Below are 17,111 nucleotides of genomic sequence, written 5' to 3' on the forward strand. Positions count from 1 at the left end.
CATCTCTAATGTGCAGTAACCGCAAATCAAGTAGTGAGGCTGCGCTTGGTGATAATTGGAATATAAAGCACCAAAGAGTTTTCTCTGTGGCATCTCCCAAAAAGAGGGAAAGTAAAGACTGTTTTGTTCATCTCTGGCTGCAGTGGGGAGATGCTGCTTTCTTCAGAACAGGCTCCCAGGAGATCCACTCCCCCATCCGTGCCACAGGATGCAAAGCAAATCTAAACTAGATGTGCTACGGGACATGTCTCCTAACTGCAGCAGGATCAAAGATAGCTATAATCCCAACAAGGTGGGTTAGAGTCAGCTAATGAATGCTCTGAGGAAGAAATCTGGCTGGATTTGGCTGGTGTGATAGCAAGCAGAGCTCCCAAGGCTGGAGGGGCAGAATGGAACTGATTCAAGGTTTCCCCGGGAAAATCATCAAAGCACAGGTGGGGTAAGGAGTGAAAAGAGATGAGGGGGAAAGGAAAGCACCACAGGATGGTGTTTTGCCTCCTTTCTCACCTCCCTCGACAGTTCTTGGCTCTGTAATCTCCATGCAACTTCGCACCATCTTCTGAAAGAGAGAATCACTCCTGATTTTCAGATGGCTCATTCCCCTATGTGTTTAAAGCATCCTTAGGCTCCTGGATTTTATGCCTGGCATAAAATGGCATTGGCACAGCTGAGACTCTGGATCTAGCTCTAGTAGCATGTGCAAAGACTTCCCATTCCCTGCTGGCATCCAGCTGCAACAGCCCCAGCTCCAACATCCACGGGACATACTTGTTAAAAATAAAACACGATGAGATCCTATTGCTTTGGATGGAGAAAGAAGAGTTAAAACAACTACATGGCAAAAACAGATGAAAAACATGTTACTCTCAGCCCTCTTATTTGTCATGTGCTTTTTACAGGCTTGCAGAGCTGAGATAACTTCACATATCAATAAGGGTTGGTTTCACCAAGAGCAGCAAGGGGTTATGGATGCTCTCCTACAAGCATCTAGCAGCTCAGCCTTTCTCCTTTGTGTCCTACACGTGCCTGATGGGCCTTTTCCAGGAGCTGCAAGGAAGCTGTATTTGGAGCAGCTCTCACTGTCACCTTGAGGCCAGATTTTCCAAGGAGGCATCCAAAACACCATCCCTCCGCGGTTTTGTTGGAGTTAATTAGGCTGCATCCTTTCCACCACATTGTTCTGCATATACTCCCTGCTGTGAGCCAGCTTCATCAATATTGGCTCCTGTCTTGCTGAGCAGGGTGATAACTTGTTCTTCTAGTACAGCAAACCAATTTCTTAGCACATCAGTGGTGGCATGGCACGCGTATGGTGACTTTAACCAAGGCCCACGAGTGCTGGATTAGGCATGATGGTTAGGGAGACATTCAACTCCACTGTATGCTCTTATTTAAGTATCTGCTGTAAAATGCATTGCAGGTTCTTGAAAGTAATTTCTGTCAGGTGAACAACAGCCAGTTAGCGAGTTTGTTTGAAAATGAGAGTGTCCACTGCCTCACAGAGAACTCACTGGAGGTTCACAGCCTTAGGAGGCTTTTCTAGGACAAGCCAGTCAGTGAATGGTCTCCTGTCCCTCCGTTGCTCACTCATGCCCTTGCAAGGGAGCAGGCAAGACTCCTCTGCCTTCAGGTTGTTATTACAGGAGGATGCCAGCATCTAGTTGGTAATGCAAGGTGCACTTGGCTCACAGATTCTCCAGAACTTCCCTGCCCTGAAAGCCCACACTGCAACATCAGAAATGTGCTGTTCCCCTCAGTGATGTGATGATGCTCGATTAGTATTCCCCTTCCCCAAGACAGACATCGAATACTTTAACCTTTCTGCTATTGTGTGCACCGAGAGAATGCCCAAGGATCACAGATGTCAAGGCAGACACCTGTACTGGTGGCTTGGTACTTGCTGGGTGAGCACAGAGACATTATGGGCACTTGTACCTATGGGCAAACTCTGGCTGTGTTCTTTGCCTGGAGGTTCTAGAGGTCTGCTAAGCCTGCTAGTGGAAGGAGTCTCAGAGTCGTAAGTCATAAGGACTGGTTGGCACAGGAGGGGGAGGTGGTGTTATAAGGCCCCCTTCTAGGAAGAAGATTTGCTAGTCTAAAGATACTATCTTGTTGCAGGTTGGTAGTGAGTTAAATTTCTCTGTCAGTTTTAAAGGCTCCTCCTCTTAGTCCCATTTTTTTCAGGAATCAAATTATTGGGAAGTGTTTATTTAGACTGAGATTTGGGTCTCACCCACAGGAGAATATTTCTGCCAGTCACCTCCTGTTCTCTGCTATTTCTAACTCCAGCAGTGATTGCTGGTGGTATGTTTTGTAGTGTCCCACCCAGTCGGTAATGAGAAATCACAGAAGGAAATACATCATCTTGTTCTGAGGTAAAGAAATCATGAATATTCAGGGTTCCTGTGCAGGAAGTTTGACCAAACTGATTTCTGCTTTAAAGCTTGGTTTGGGATGCATAAACAAACAGCAATTTCTTATCCAAAGCTGAGCACAGTTTCTTGGCTGCTCTTGCTTGCTAGAGGTGGGTAAAATGTTTGTTTTTCTGGCATGATTAGTGTTTTAATCTCATCTTAAGCAACCAAGAAAAGAAAGACAGCAAGTGCTGTTCCCTACCAGATCTTTATTGTGAACGACAGGAGGGGCTGCTCATACATGAGTTCCCCATCCCTTCTCCTTTCCAGATGGATTCAGTCCTCTCCTGAAAAAGGTGACAAAACCCTTAAGGGTTTCTTATCCTAAGGGCACTGGATCCCTTCCTCTCATGCTCATTTTGATTACGCAGGCTAAGCAAGGATGAAATGCTATGCCAAACTACAATGCAACAGGCCATTTATCTTGGAGCAAAGCAACACAGAGAAGAGCCCAGCCTAAGCTGCTGCTTCTTCCTAGGACTGTCAGGTTCTTTCCAAGGGCAGATTACAAACTCTCCAGGTCTCTTTCTCCAAATTTCCAGAGACTTATCTCCTGTTACAGAGACACATCAGGCTGTTACACCTGCCCAACAGACCAACAAGTCTGGCTTCTCCCTGTCTCTCCTCCTTTTCCCAATGTCTCCTTTGCCTGCTTTAGACCTCCCAGAGTTGGCTCTACAAACTACAGGTCATTGAGTGGCTTTCTGCCTGAACAGGCCTGCAAATGAGTGGCTATTTACTGCAGGCACAGCTGAAAGGAAGACACTGAAAGCTCCTTATGTTACTAAGCTGCCTGCTGAGACAACCCTTTCGTGTCTACTGGCCAGCACACTTCTCATCAGCACAATAAGCAAGTCAAGCTAGTGGCCTCCCAGACGCCAGTGTCATCATAGCAACCGAGCCAGCCAGGTGCTGATCCCAGAACTTCACAAGGGTTTTTTTCTGGATCAAACCCAACAAGCCAGACCAAGTGAACCAGACAAGCATGGCCCTAGGTAGTGGAGTCTCATGGTTGCAGGAAAGGTCAGGATAAGGCCCAGGAAAGAGATCAAAGTTGGGAAGAGATCTGGAGCAATCTCTGTAGGAGGAATGACAGCCTGGGAAAGGGTGCTTGAGGGACAGGACAGAGCCTGGAGAAGGTGAACAGAGAATGACTCTGCTGTTCCCTTCCCAGTTCAGGATCTAGGCAAGGACAAATTAAACCATCATGTGAAAAGTCAGCTAACTAAAGGAGATAGTTCTTGTGCTGGGTAGGAGAACTACTTGGTAGGGGATACTGTGGAAGCTAGCATCTAACACAGTTTAAATAGTCAATTGAATGAATAAATGGAATTAAAAACATCACTGAGGCTTGTCAGAAGCAAGTAAGGCCATGAACTGCATATGGCAGGAGGTTGGAAGAACATTGTGGGGGAAATATCATTGGGTGCTTAACCCAGTCTGATACTGTTCCCAAGCAGCTGCTGTGAGGCATTGTCAGAAAGCAATAAGCAGAAGAGCAAGTGACCAGGAGGCAGCCAGCAGTTGTGAAGCAGTGATATATGGAGGACAGGAAGTGGGATGGAAAAAATAAGTTTGTGGGAAAATCTCAGGTGCATCACATTTCCAGTGTCCTGTCATCTGGGAAGGCCATGAGCTGCTTTGTGAATTGCTCTGGACAAAAGCAAGGCAATTCAGCAGACGCCTGTCTGTGTGGCAATAATAACAGACCTCTAACAATGTGGTACTGATCCTGTGAGCACAAGCACAGGTCAATAACATACTGACAAGACCCTATGAGGGAAACAAGATTAGTTCTGTGTGTTCCCACAACAGGGAAGGAGGGGCAAAGCACTGATGCATCAGGTCAGCAGCCAGCCCCACCACAGCCCTTATGCACTTGGTTTCCACCCTCCATTGCCCCTCAGCCCCCCAGGGGGTGGTACAAGTAGCCTGTGTAAGCTCTGGATGGCAAATTCAGATGCTGACAGGGCTGCTGGAGTGCTTCAGTTCTTCAGGCCACAAGCAAAACACAGCAGATAGGAATCACAGCATGCAACAGGGACCTTTGCTCCTGTTTCCAGGTGCGTTAAGAAGAGTGGCAGTGCTTACGAAGTCTGTTGCTGAGGGAAGTGAAAACACTGGCAGGCCAATTCCCAGGGAAACTGTTGCAAAACCCCTCGTCTCACTTGATCAGACATTAGACATCTACTTGCTTCTCCTCTACCCATCTTGTAAAGCTTTAGTGGAAAAGAAGCAATTGCAAGACTTTCCCATCCTGTCTCCTGCCCCCATGACTGGAAAAGACCCGCTTTCTCCTCCACCTCCAGCCTGTGGCTCTGTTAGTGGCCGTGGTTTCCAGTAAGATGAATTCCTTTCATTCCTGGTGATCTTCCCACAGCTGGCCAGGGCTCGCTGCAAGAGAAGGAAGCCCAGGCACGCTGCTGTGCCACGCAGCACCGCGGCAGGGGAGGGCTGGCTCGGCAACAGGGGAGAGGAGCCAGCACCAAAATACCAGCGGCAGCTGCTCAGCACAGAATGGCTATTAGAGGCTCACAGCTGCTCCTCACTAATTAAGAGAAGAGCCAGTGCATGGGGCAGAGGCGAAGGCTGAAAGAGCCCCTCTTGCATGACCCGGCGCACGGGGAGCAGCTGGTTTGGTGTGCTTGCTCTCCCGTTGCAGCAGAGCTGTTAGACTCTGTTGCACATCTCACTCACTGCCCAACCTGAGCTTAAACACAGCTCCCAAGCAAGGCCAGGCTCTTTCCAGCTCTTTCTTCCCCATGGAAGAACCAGGACTAGATGTTTGCTCTATGCCAGAGAGCAGAGTTGGGATGAGGCATCACAGAGAGGCCAGGATTCAACTACCCGAGGTGCAAAGCCCACACAGGGTGATAGGAGTGGGTGATGACCCAGAGGTACTTGCAGGAGACGGACAGGATGGTGGTTTCTGGGTAGTGGAAGCTGTTCAGGTAAACAGCATCACATTCCTGCAAGGAGGTAACAGCAGTCACTGTTTTATCATCCTCTGTCCCTCCCTGCAGAGGCCAGGTATGGTTTGCTTGGCTTTGGACTCTCTCCTTCCTTTCATCCATGACCATCTTCAGCCCTTCCAGGCTTGGATCTCCAAAGCTGTCCACACACAGCAGCAGCAGCAGCAGCATCCCTTTCCTGACACAGGACGGCAGTCACCCTGGCTGCTACCACACTTGAGGCAGAGGCTTTCTTCAGCCTCTTTGGCGACATGCTGTGTCTTCTACAAGGGACAGCTTTCCTCTGAATTTCAGTTTAAGATGATCAGGCTCTTTGCTGTGCTGCCTTTGCATGAGAACCATGGGCAACAGGTCTGAATCCCAAGGGAACCAAGCAGTGCTGAGCTGAGGAAGAAGATGGTTTACAAATAAACCCATGGTGTTTACAAACATGTATCTTGTTTTCTAGATCAATAAATAAATAAGTACAAAATACATAAATACATACAGGAGTGCAGACAGGTGGAAGATAGCTTTGCAAATCCTACCAGGAAAAGATCACTAGAGCTATCAAAGCACAGAGCTATAACCTTTGTTTCTCTCTCATGCAGATTTCCCCATCTCAAGGCAAACACGCAGAGAAGAAGCTGGCCTCTGGCTTACCGGTGAACACATGGCTCAGAAGACAGTTATTCCACCCTCGGTATAACACGTCAGTGTGTTTATATGTTTAAACGGTTAAGATAATTTTACTCCTCAAACTCTCAAAGCTTCTGTAAGTGGCCTCCGGCACCTTTAGGTTTGGACCTATTAACGTGAGCTGGAGATTCATTTCCACGCAATCGCTGGTCCTGGTTGTTGGTGTGTCCGACCGGTTTGGGTGTGCCCGAGAGAGCTCTGAAAGGTAACTGCAGGCTCAAGGCCATACACAGCGTCTCCTACCTACCCATAGTAAGTGCAGGCAATGGTGTTCTTGGGATTGTGAAGAAGAATGCCCTACTGAAGTAGCAGAAAAAGGCCTGGTGACCCATTGGAGAGTCCCAGGGAACCAGCAGTGACCAGGAACAGCCCAAAGGCAGCACCAATACAGAATAGGAACAGAAAGGCTCTTGCATTTGGTCTGGATGGCTTCAGCAAGAGGACCTAATGACATGAGATTATTCCTTGTTTTTTCCAGGGTTTGTGCTTCCTCTTCCAAGCTCCTCTCCCAGCTTTGTAGTGCCAGGCACTCATGGAGGTACCAGCATCAAATCAATGAGCACCTGCTTTCGCTGGTGCCAGATGGGTTCAGTACAGCACAGGATCCATCCCAGAGGCCTGGTGCAAGCTTAGCTTGGGACCAGCAGCAGTCTGGGACCAGCAGCAGCAGGATTTCTCCCCACAGGCATCATGTGCTGCAATGAAGACAGTCTCTCCTTTACACATGGCTGAGATGGAGGGGCTGAAGAAGGAGGATTTCTCTCCTTAAGCTCAGAGGAGTTTGCAGCTGAGGACAGCTACATCAGGCACATGGCTGTTGCTTGCTTACATTGCATGGTGGAGTTGGAGGGGGCAGATGAGAAATCAGGATGTGGTTCTCCCCACGTGCTTTTCACACCCCACATGGGCCCTTTGGGAGAGCAAAAGCCACCCAAAGGCTCATGCAAACACAAGCCTTTCCTCCCCTGCCTGCAGCAGCTGGCCCTCCTGCAGTCCCCTTGTCCTGGTCTGTGCAGTTCAAACCTCCAAAAGGCCAAACCAGATCTGGATGGTGCTTCTCCTTCTGCCGTTGACTGGAAAAATCAAATCTAGGATGATGTTAATTCTGGTGATTTAGCATGATGATGCTCTGGTGCAGCCATGTTTGCTGGTAAAGCAAAACAGCCTGTCCCCATCCTTCCTCCCCTTGCTGCATGCAAGTGGCTGCTGCTAGTAAAACCAGTAGCCATGGCTTCTCTGGAAAAACAAGCATGTGATTGTTCCAAATTGGCATGGCCAAAGCAGTCCTGATAAGAACAATCTGTCATCAGGAATGTTCATGATGATGCTGGATGGAAGGTGCTGCCCCTGTTGACCTTCCTCAGCTACACTCAGCCCTTCAGAAATCCCAAGGATCTTGCCCAAAACTTGCTTCCACCATGCAGGACCTGAGGCTGAGCAACCCCTCCCACCCAAACTGGAGTCCCAGGGCAGGATTAAACCATCACATCCATTAAAAGGTCAAAAGCAGGGAGTCAGAAAGCATGCCTCCCACACCTAGCCATGTACCTCCATACATCACTTACGTGCTCCGCAATGGGATATGATCCCTCTGGGAGCTCATCCTATATTTTAGGTTTTTTTTTGTGCTTGCAAGGACAGAAGTACTATGCTCTTGGGCCAGTTCCATGACTGCTTCCTCATGTCACACCACTGCCATATGGTCCTCATCCAGCTCCATCAGGCAGTGGTGGGTCATGGCCCCCCATCCAGGCAAGCAAAGCAGGGGGAGGTACCAACAGCCAGGAGTGAGAAATTGCGCTTCCTTCCCCCTGTATTTACCCCACATAAACAAAATGTGTTTAAATAAATAAACTGCAGGGGACCAGGCGGCATCCCTCTGTCCCTGTCAGCTCTCACAGGGCCTGCAGCAGCATCAGCAAGATGACAACAGTCCGAAGGAGGAGCAGCCAGAGGGGAACAGCAGCATCAGCCTGACCTGTGAGCTTCCAAGGTCTGCTTGGCTCTAGGTAAGTATCCACTTCCCACACACCACTTACCTCATTTTCCCAGGCTTTCATCCCTGAATCTAAGTGGCTTCATGGCTGATTGAACTTTTAAAACAAACTATCTGGGAGGTGAATATTATTTCATGCGAGAGATAAGGGCACACTGACCACAATCACACAGAAAGCCTGTTATAAAAGAAGTAAGAGAATTTAGGCCTGCAGAGCCCTGGTTTTGCTCATTAGTCACAGACAGAGGCTTTGCTCCATGTGGGAGTGCGGCTGAACTCTGAACAAACCATTCCTCACCCAGGACCCTGCTAGGAGATCAACTTGTCTAATCACCACATGCCTGTGGCAGAAATGAGAACATGAAGGTTGTTACCTGGTAGCAGCATAATGTTTGCAATCCTGGGTTAAAATGATTATGAACAAAACAAAACCCAGGAAGCTGGTAGAGTGGAGGGGGATAAAAGGCAATTGCATCCTTTAGAGAAACAGAAGTCTTGAGTTTCTTACAGCCCTGAGAGTTGGTGCAGGGGCCAAAGGAAATGTGTTTGATCCACCTTGCTTTATCCATAGCCCTGTCTCTCTGCACACCTACCAGTGTGACAGCTGATGAGAGCTGAGACTCAGCTTTTCCCTGCTGGGAATCTGCTGGTGCCTCACTAGCATCCCCCTCCAGCTGAGCCTGGCTTATGATGCCAGCACGCACAAGGAGCTCATGCTTGCTCCCAGCAGCTTCCTTTTCCGTTGGATGCAGGGAAAGCCCTGTTGGATGCAGGGAAAGCCCTGTGATCGCTGGCTCCCCTCCAGCCATATCTGCTTGGCATTTTCTGCCTGCCTGCCTGCCTGCCTGGAGCACGCTGGAGGCCTAACAGCAAATACAACATATCCTCCAGCCAGAGGGGAGGAATTCCTGACCTGAATGCATGCACTGTCCAGCTTCTGCCACAATCAATATCTCACTGTGGTTGCGATGGGGGTAACGACATGTCAGGAAAATCTATGGTGGAAATGCAGTGCATGCATGGGGGATGAGGTGGGGAGAGGAAGAAGTGGTGTAAACAAGAGGAAACGTTATGGTGAGCCAAATAGGACTCCAGCAAGAGGTCTCCCCAAGAGGTACCAGTGATCCAGCCAAGCACAGACTTCAGTTTGTTCTTTGAAGAGAAATAAAGACACTGGTTTGCTCAGCCTTGGGGAATGAACCCTTCTGTTGCCCTCTCCTGGAGCCAGCCCTGGTGCTACAGGGATGCTTTTGCCATCCAAATACAGCTGGGCAAGAGGGACAGAAAAAAATTAAACCCATTGGGTGCTTTTTGGTGCCCCATCAGTTGGAAGCCCAATCTGACAGCTTAGAGGCACCTAATTTCCCCCAAAGCCTGACTACCCCCAGAAAATGCAAGCCTCACCAGAGTGGCAAGTTTGGGCTTTCAAACATCACAAATCTTGTTTTTAAACACCCACACAGACACAGAAGACATCTGTGATCCAGGCAGCCTATTTCTGTAGTGTCTTTTTAACAGTACAGAGATTTTCTAGCCCATAAAAGCCTAGAGAAACACCATGAAGCTGGCTGAGGCTCCAGCCCCGATACACTGGGAAGCTAACCAGAATCTGGTTTCAAAGCAGAGTGTTGGCTTGGAGGCAGCCCCTTGGGGTCTCCAGGTAGTTACAGCACTGTGAGCCAAAAATAGCAGCTTTGCCCTCACCACAGTAATCCCACTGGCAGAGTGGGTAAGGGTGGGGGAGGACAGGTTTGGGTTACATGGTCAGAGCTCTGTCAAGTAGCTTGCACTTTTTCTTCATACAACATATGATGACAGGCATGGGGCTCCCACTGGATTCCCACAGCCCCATACCAGCAGCTCAGCACCACTAATGTATGTTGGGTTTCTCTTACTCTCACTCAAATCTGCAAATGTTCCTTGGAGCCTCATCTCCCAGGGCAGCAATCTAACATTTTTAGTTAGTTAGTTAGTCAGTTAGTGAGTTAAGCAATACTGACAGCTGGAAAAATACATTCAAGTGAGCATTAACAGGTACTGATAAGAAGAGTCCCGGAATGAATTCAGCTGATGCAGACTGCAGCATGCCCTGCATGTACACAGGGTTCATGCTGTATGAACAGCTGCGGATGGCAAGCAAACCCATCCAGCCCCAAAGTGTGAAATACTTTGAGAGAGCAGCTAGTCCAAAAACCCAATCCCTGCAGCTCAAACACCAACAGGTGGGACGTATTCCAGAGCATTTGCTTAATAGTGCCATGAGCTTTTAAACTAGAATAAATCTTTGCTTGTAAATTAAAACCAAACCAAACCAACACTGGTTCTGTGTTAGTACTGCTGTTTAGCAGTATGGCAACTGTCCAGAGCCTGGACAGCAGAAAGCCTTTCAGGACACAATGTAATGTCAGTCCTTCTGGACTTCCACTTCCAATAAATCCTGCCAGGGAAACTCCTTCCAAGAAAGATTGATCTCAGTAACCCTGCCAGGGCCCTGGTAAGTGCTCGATGTATCTTATTGACCTCAGTCTCTAATTTTGTTCTGACCTCCCCAGCACCCATTTTGAGAACGTTGCTCCAAGATTAGTCCTAAATTCAGCCTCTAATTTCACATGGGGTGCCAAGGAAACCCATTGGGTGATGGCTTTGGCTCTCTTCTGTTAAGGGCCAGACTTGTTTTCGGAAGTGCTAAATCTCAAAGAGGTTTACAGTATTTTACAAAATCCAAAGGTTCCACTGAGGAAGGAGCAGAGCCAGGGTAGGCAAAGCTATGTTGCAATTTCTGGGACAAATTATCTATAAATAAGATAATTATTTGTATTTGTCCTCCAACTATAACAGAGATAGACCAAGTAGGAGCACTGAACTCCACTAGGTCCCCGAGCCCAACTGCCCTGGGTCAGGGTCTGCTGAGCACCAGTTACAGCTGTTAAAATAGATTTTTTAAGTAGCAGCATCCACTGCTGCTTCAGCTGTGTCATGGTTTAAACCCAGCCAGACAGCTCATTCACTCACTCCCCCCCTTCTTTCCCTCCCCCTACTCCCGGAGGGACAGAGAGGAGAATTGAAAAGAATGCAACTCCCACAGGTTGAGATAAGAACAGTTTAGTAACTAAGGTATAACACAGATCACTGCTGCTACCACCAATAATAATAATGGTAAGAGAAATAACAAGGGAAGAGAATACATCACTTCACCACCAGCCGACCGATAACTTGCCCCCCCAGCCCTGACCAAGCACCGACCCATACCTCCTCCAACCCTGCAGTCCCAGCCCTTCCGGCTAACTCTCAGTTACCTCCTGGGCATGACGTGCTGTGGTATGGAATACCTCTTTGGTCAGTTTGGGTCAGGTGTCCTGTCTCTGCTTCCTCCTGGCTTCCCCTCCTCCCTGGCAGAGCATGAGGCTTACAAAGCCCTTGGCCAAACCAAAACATCATTGTTATCAGCTCTGTTCCCAGGCCGAAAGCTGCTGCACTGCACCAGCTACCAAGGAGGAGAAAAATGACTGCTACTGCTGAACCCACGACAAGCTGGAAGCACAGAAAGCTCCACAGGATCACCTCTAGGCTCTGTTGACTCACTGGGGATAGGCTTTTAAAGCCCAAGCTTCCTACATCTCCTGCCCTGTGCCTTTGCAACTTTACACATGTATCTTGAGCCCAACATATCAACACATTATACTTCTCAGAGGCCAGTAATCTTGTACTTGCAGAGCACTCAGTTTTGCCAGAGATTGTACAGTGATGCAATAACTTACAGCTTGCCAAAATAAAGCTAATGCAATGCGTGCACTTTGTCAGGTTTATGCTGTTCTACCACTGAAGGAATCCATGAAGCACAAGTACACTGGACCTAAGGTTACTCCTAGAGCAACATATTCAGTGAGAACAGAAAGTAATTACCTTACAGACTGGGTCAGATCCATGCCAAGATTTCTGGCGCATTGCACAGTTCAGAGATGACTTAATCTTGACATGAGGAGTCTAAGATTTGATAAGAAAAGAGCATAAGGCCCTCAAGCATAAGGGCGAACCTGCTTGCTATGCTGAAGTAAGGGGTGCTAAAATTATGGGGCTGCCTAATATAAACCCATACAGGAAGCGGAGATAAGTCCAGCTGAAAAAGCTACATACAGAGACTTCAACTCACAGTTAAACTCTGAAAGCTCAAGTCTTTCCCACATGTGAATCTAAGAAAGGCAACGCTGCCATGAAGTCTGAGATCTGAGCTGTAACTCTGCAACTGTTCAACGTTTCAGTGGGAGACTATTTTTAAGTTTCTCTGGGTCCTGTATTGCCACACATAGCGCAGGCGAATGCAAGAAGCCTAGTTTGGGTGTTTGAAGGCAATGAGGATGCTGGCGGACTCTTCCTCGGGGCATTCCTGCCTAGAGGATCTTTGTGCGAGATCCCCTCTCCAGCGCTGCAGGTTCATTTGAGAGCACTCTCCTTTGTTGACAGCTCTTGCACAGTGCTAAGCCCAAAGGCTGGGAGGCTGCAAGCCATGAAGCATCGAGGTAAAAGCAGAAGCAGTGTGAGCTGGAGATGGGGGAGCCCCTTCCCTGAAAGGTCCACACTGCCACATTGCCACCTTGCTCTGGTATCGAGCATCACCCCATGGTGGTCTAGGGGGACTGTGGCAGAGCAAGACACTGAGGACGCCAACTGAGAGCCAGGGACTTGTGCAACAGGGGCATTTGTACAACCGCTATTCACAGTGTTCCCAATTTTGTCTTTCTTTTTCAATTCCCTCCTCTTCCTGTGTCTTCTTTATTTTCTTGGGAAGTGAGAACACAAATTGTGACACAAACAGTGGCTTCACAGGTAATGCAGTTGGAGCATGCAGCCATGGAAACTGCTGCTTAGGTATGACTTAACACTTCTTATTTTGTCTTCTTTTGATTAAATGGAACAGTAGAAAGGACCAATACCACCACATGCACCTGCTCCTCAGGAAACATTGTTATCTTTCAGTTACTCAGTACTTTTCTAGGAATACAAATACCTATTTATATCTTTGTTTTAGAAAACTCTGCACATTTATAAACCAACCTATCAAAAAGAGGCAAAACCCAAAACTAGTTGTGAGACATCAGAAAGAAAACAGACAAAGATGTTACGGAAAACCTTCATTTTACTTCAGCTTGTTTACTTTTGAAAGTAGAATAAGAAGACTTCAAAAGAATTTCAAAACCCTAAATTTTGAATCTTCATACAAAACATAGTTCAATGTCAATGAGTGGTTTATTTTATTCCTAAAGAGAAACCAGTATTTTTCCAAACAACTCTACTGCGTGATTTACAAAATAACTATTTTGCTTTATAGCTGTAGCCTTCTAATTAGATTTTCATTCTAAGGTGAATTTTTAATCCCTTCAGGCCTGAGACATTACACACAGTCCTCTATAATCTTTTCCTGAGGAAATTATTATATTAATTACCTTTGTGTTGGGTAATTACAGCAGGCTTCCTTCCTCCTTTCTATTCCTTGTTCTCTTTATTTACATCTGCAACGGGCTCATAGGACCAGTCCCTGCTGACTTCCAGTGTATGATGAGTCAGTGGGATGCAGCAAGAAAAGAGAAGAGCATGGTCTTGGTGGGATTATTCAGCATGAAAGACTTGTGATTTTAACACAGATGCTGTAACACCCCTTCCTTCAGTCAATGTACTCAAGACAGAGCACAGTATCTTCCACATAGGCTCTATGAGGAGGTGCAATGGCAGGGATTAAAACTCAAGTGCAGAGGAAACTCTTGAGTTTCCAGATGGCAAACACCAAAGCAGAGGTCAGCAAATGTTTGAGATGACTGCAGGCAGCACTTTAGTCTACCCAACCAGAGATTAAAGTGTCCTGCTAGCTGGGAAGATCTGTCTCCAAGGCAGGATACACACAACTGGTAATATTTTGACCCCATTCAAGGCTGTATCTTCCGTACTGTGGGAACTAGGTTGATTCTCAGGTATGCCTGAACTGCTGAGCTCTGTGTGCGCCACTTCAATTCTGCCAGTAGGTTACTTTAGACAGCATGTGCCAACCCTGACTTTGTAGCACCTGGAACATTGTGGGCTTTGAAAATATAGCTGATTCCAGAGTCATATTTTATTTCAGTAAGAAGGGAACAATGAATAAAAGTAGAATGCTCTAGAACTGGGAGTAAAAGCAACATTTGTAAGGCTTTCTGAGAAGATATTTGGGCCAGCACAAAACACACTGGGCTGGAACTCAACTGGTGTGTGCTGTTCCTGTGTCTACCAGAGAGCACATGGCATCACCTCTACTTACCCTCCTGCCTCTTCCAGCCCCATTTCTCTGACAAGTACTCCAGTGCTATACCACTCCAGGACTCAAACTGACTCCTAAGGCAGGGTTTGATGTATTCATGAAAGGCTCATTGGACTGCATTCAACTTTTCTGGCTGATCGCTATTTAACACAAACCATACATATATGCATATACAGAGCTTTGTTTGTATATTGTAATACAATTGCACTTAATGCTGAGACAGTAGGAGCTCTGCATACTTTGAAAATGAAAGCTGTAACAAGTAAATTTCAGATTAGGAAAACCCCAAGTAGCCTGTTTGCTAGTAATCAGCTTTGTTGCCTGGGTACCAAGTACAGTAGCTCCTTGTTACTCCCTGCAAGGAGCCTGTGACTGCATGCTGTATTTTATTTCAGTCCAGAAACATTGCAGCTATTTATTCATCTCCAGTGAAATGCTCCATTTGCTACTTCACACAGATGCCTGCATGTTGAGGGAGCTTGCCTAAGGCTACCTCAAACATCGTTCAAAGCAGGATTTGGAATTCTTAAGCCCCTTATTGTCTCTGTAAGGCACAGCAAACAGTGCTTCTTCCACCTACCTGCTTTTCTAAAAACCACTGAATTTCTGTAGAGCTGTGCTGTGCTGCCTGGCAGCTCCCTGCCCCAGCTGTATCTCACTGGGACAGCTGAACTGTGGTAGAGAAATGGCAGCAGGATCCACTGACTTCTGACTGATGGACTTATGATTTTACTAACATTGGAAAGCTGTTATGACTTGCTGAAGATGTGGTCTGCAAAAAAGACAAACTGGTATCCTGAGGCACCAACACATTCAATCACTGGGATTTAACACAGCATAATCAGCTGAACCCTCAGGAAGCTAAAGCACTGCAATTATAAAGCAGAAAAGGTCAGAGGTGCTGGCACTTGGGCTAAGGGCAGTCAATTTTCTTAATTCTGGGAATTATTTGCTTCTCCTATACATTCTTTAGTTCCCAGTTCTACTGACTCATGCAGAATTAAAACTAGGTTCTCTCCTTCCCATCATATATCTAGTAAGTGAACTGCAGGACAATTTAGGTCCCTGAACAAAATGGCTGCAAGCCCCAGTTCCCTTGAGGAGTTTCCACAGCCATCATCAACTAGGATAATTACATCCATCTGAAAGAGTGAAACAGTTCATTCCATTTAAGCTGCAGGGTGACCTCAGCCAAGTGGAGGGAGAAGCAGAAATTCTTATCAATATTAGCGAATTCTGAGACACACAAAGGGAGAGAGTTGATCTGCAAAGTTGTATTTTTCAGGTAATTGCTTTTCAGAACACTATCACACCTCAAAGTTGCTTCAAAGAAGAATATTAAACAGCCAGGGTGAATTTTTCCTGTTCTATATTTTGTGCTGGGAAACAGGGATTATCCAAGGTAGCATGTGGCTCTGAAGTGAGGAGCCTAGCAGCAGAAAACCAACACAATTCTCAAAAATTGACTGGTCAAAATATTGATAATCTCAACTTCTTCCCACAATGGCAAATAACTGTGCACTTGGTGGAAAGACCAAGGGTCACACTACACAGAGCACAAGCTACTGTTGCTTTTCACCATTGCTTCTCCTTGCAGTGTACTCCCTGAGGCTAGGGCTGGAAATAAACTTTCTCCCTAATCAATTACCAAGATAACAGCAACTCCAAAAATTGTCTCATTCTATGCCAGCTACTCAGTGGATCACCTCAAAGTGGCAGCCAAGACTAGATGTTTGGCTGGACAATAGATAGTTTCCTTAAAAAGTAAAAGGCTGGTTTGTTATTTTTAGCTTACACCAAAAGTCACATTTCCACCACTTACTAGCAGATCCTTTAGCCAGTGACTTGTGAGGCAATGTGGACACTAAGACAAGAATTCATGAAGTGGAAATAAAACCCAAAAGTTTCAAGAGCTCAAGCACAACTTGTATTCACAAATCAACTGAAAGGAGGATTAATCATTAGTTTTAAGCTGCCTAAAGGCAGCTTAAAAAAAACAAACCAAAAACAGATCAACCATTAACTATTTCAAAGTTAAAGCACTAAGAAGCTATTAACTACATTTATACTAAATCTTTGGAATATACCTTCACAAGACAATATCCCATGACAGAAGTGCCAATATATTTAAACAGCTGTTTGGTCAGCTTATAAATTAGCTTTAACATTCAATGACTATGAGTAAGAAAAGACTGCTTCAGTTCCTGGTTGTCTACTCCAAGTTCTGAAAGAAAATTTAAAAGAACTTGCCCTTCCTAAACAAATCTACCAAGAAAGAAATCATACCAGAAAGAGTCTAAGCATCGCTCTCTACTTGTTAGTTTTTACTTACCTGTGTTCACACTAAGCCTACCACACAGCACCTTTTTGGGGGCAGGGGGAAGGGAATCCCACCCTCTTTAATTTACACTACAAAAGGCACAAGATGCAGCATGCTCTGCTTTCCTTCTGGGCCTTTCCCTCCCCCCAGAAATCATAGCAGTAATGCTGGAGGTACAAACACAGTTCTGGCATTTGCCTTAAGCAGTGTTGCCAGGGAGCTTTATAGTTTAGTTTCCTCTCAGAATTGGTATATGAGCCATCTCAATTTAAGAAAGGGCTTTGCCTCTGATGCAACCTTTTATTAGTTAGTGCTACTGTTACTGACTCTCCTTCCCCTTTCGTTTCTGAGAAGCATGAAATGCAATAGGTGAGGCAGAGGATAGTCAGTCTCCATGGTCTTCTTGAGAATTTGAACTTACCCTTGGAATACAAGGCAAGGCTTC

The sequence above is a fragment of the Pezoporus occidentalis genome, unplaced genomic scaffold (genome assembly GCF_034315485.1).
Source record: "Pezoporus occidentalis ecotype Australia unplaced genomic scaffold, CSIRO_AGI_Poc_V1 ctg21, whole genome shotgun sequence".
NCBI classification, from domain to species: domain Eukaryota; kingdom Metazoa; phylum Chordata; class Aves; order Psittaciformes; family Psittacidae; genus Pezoporus; species Pezoporus occidentalis.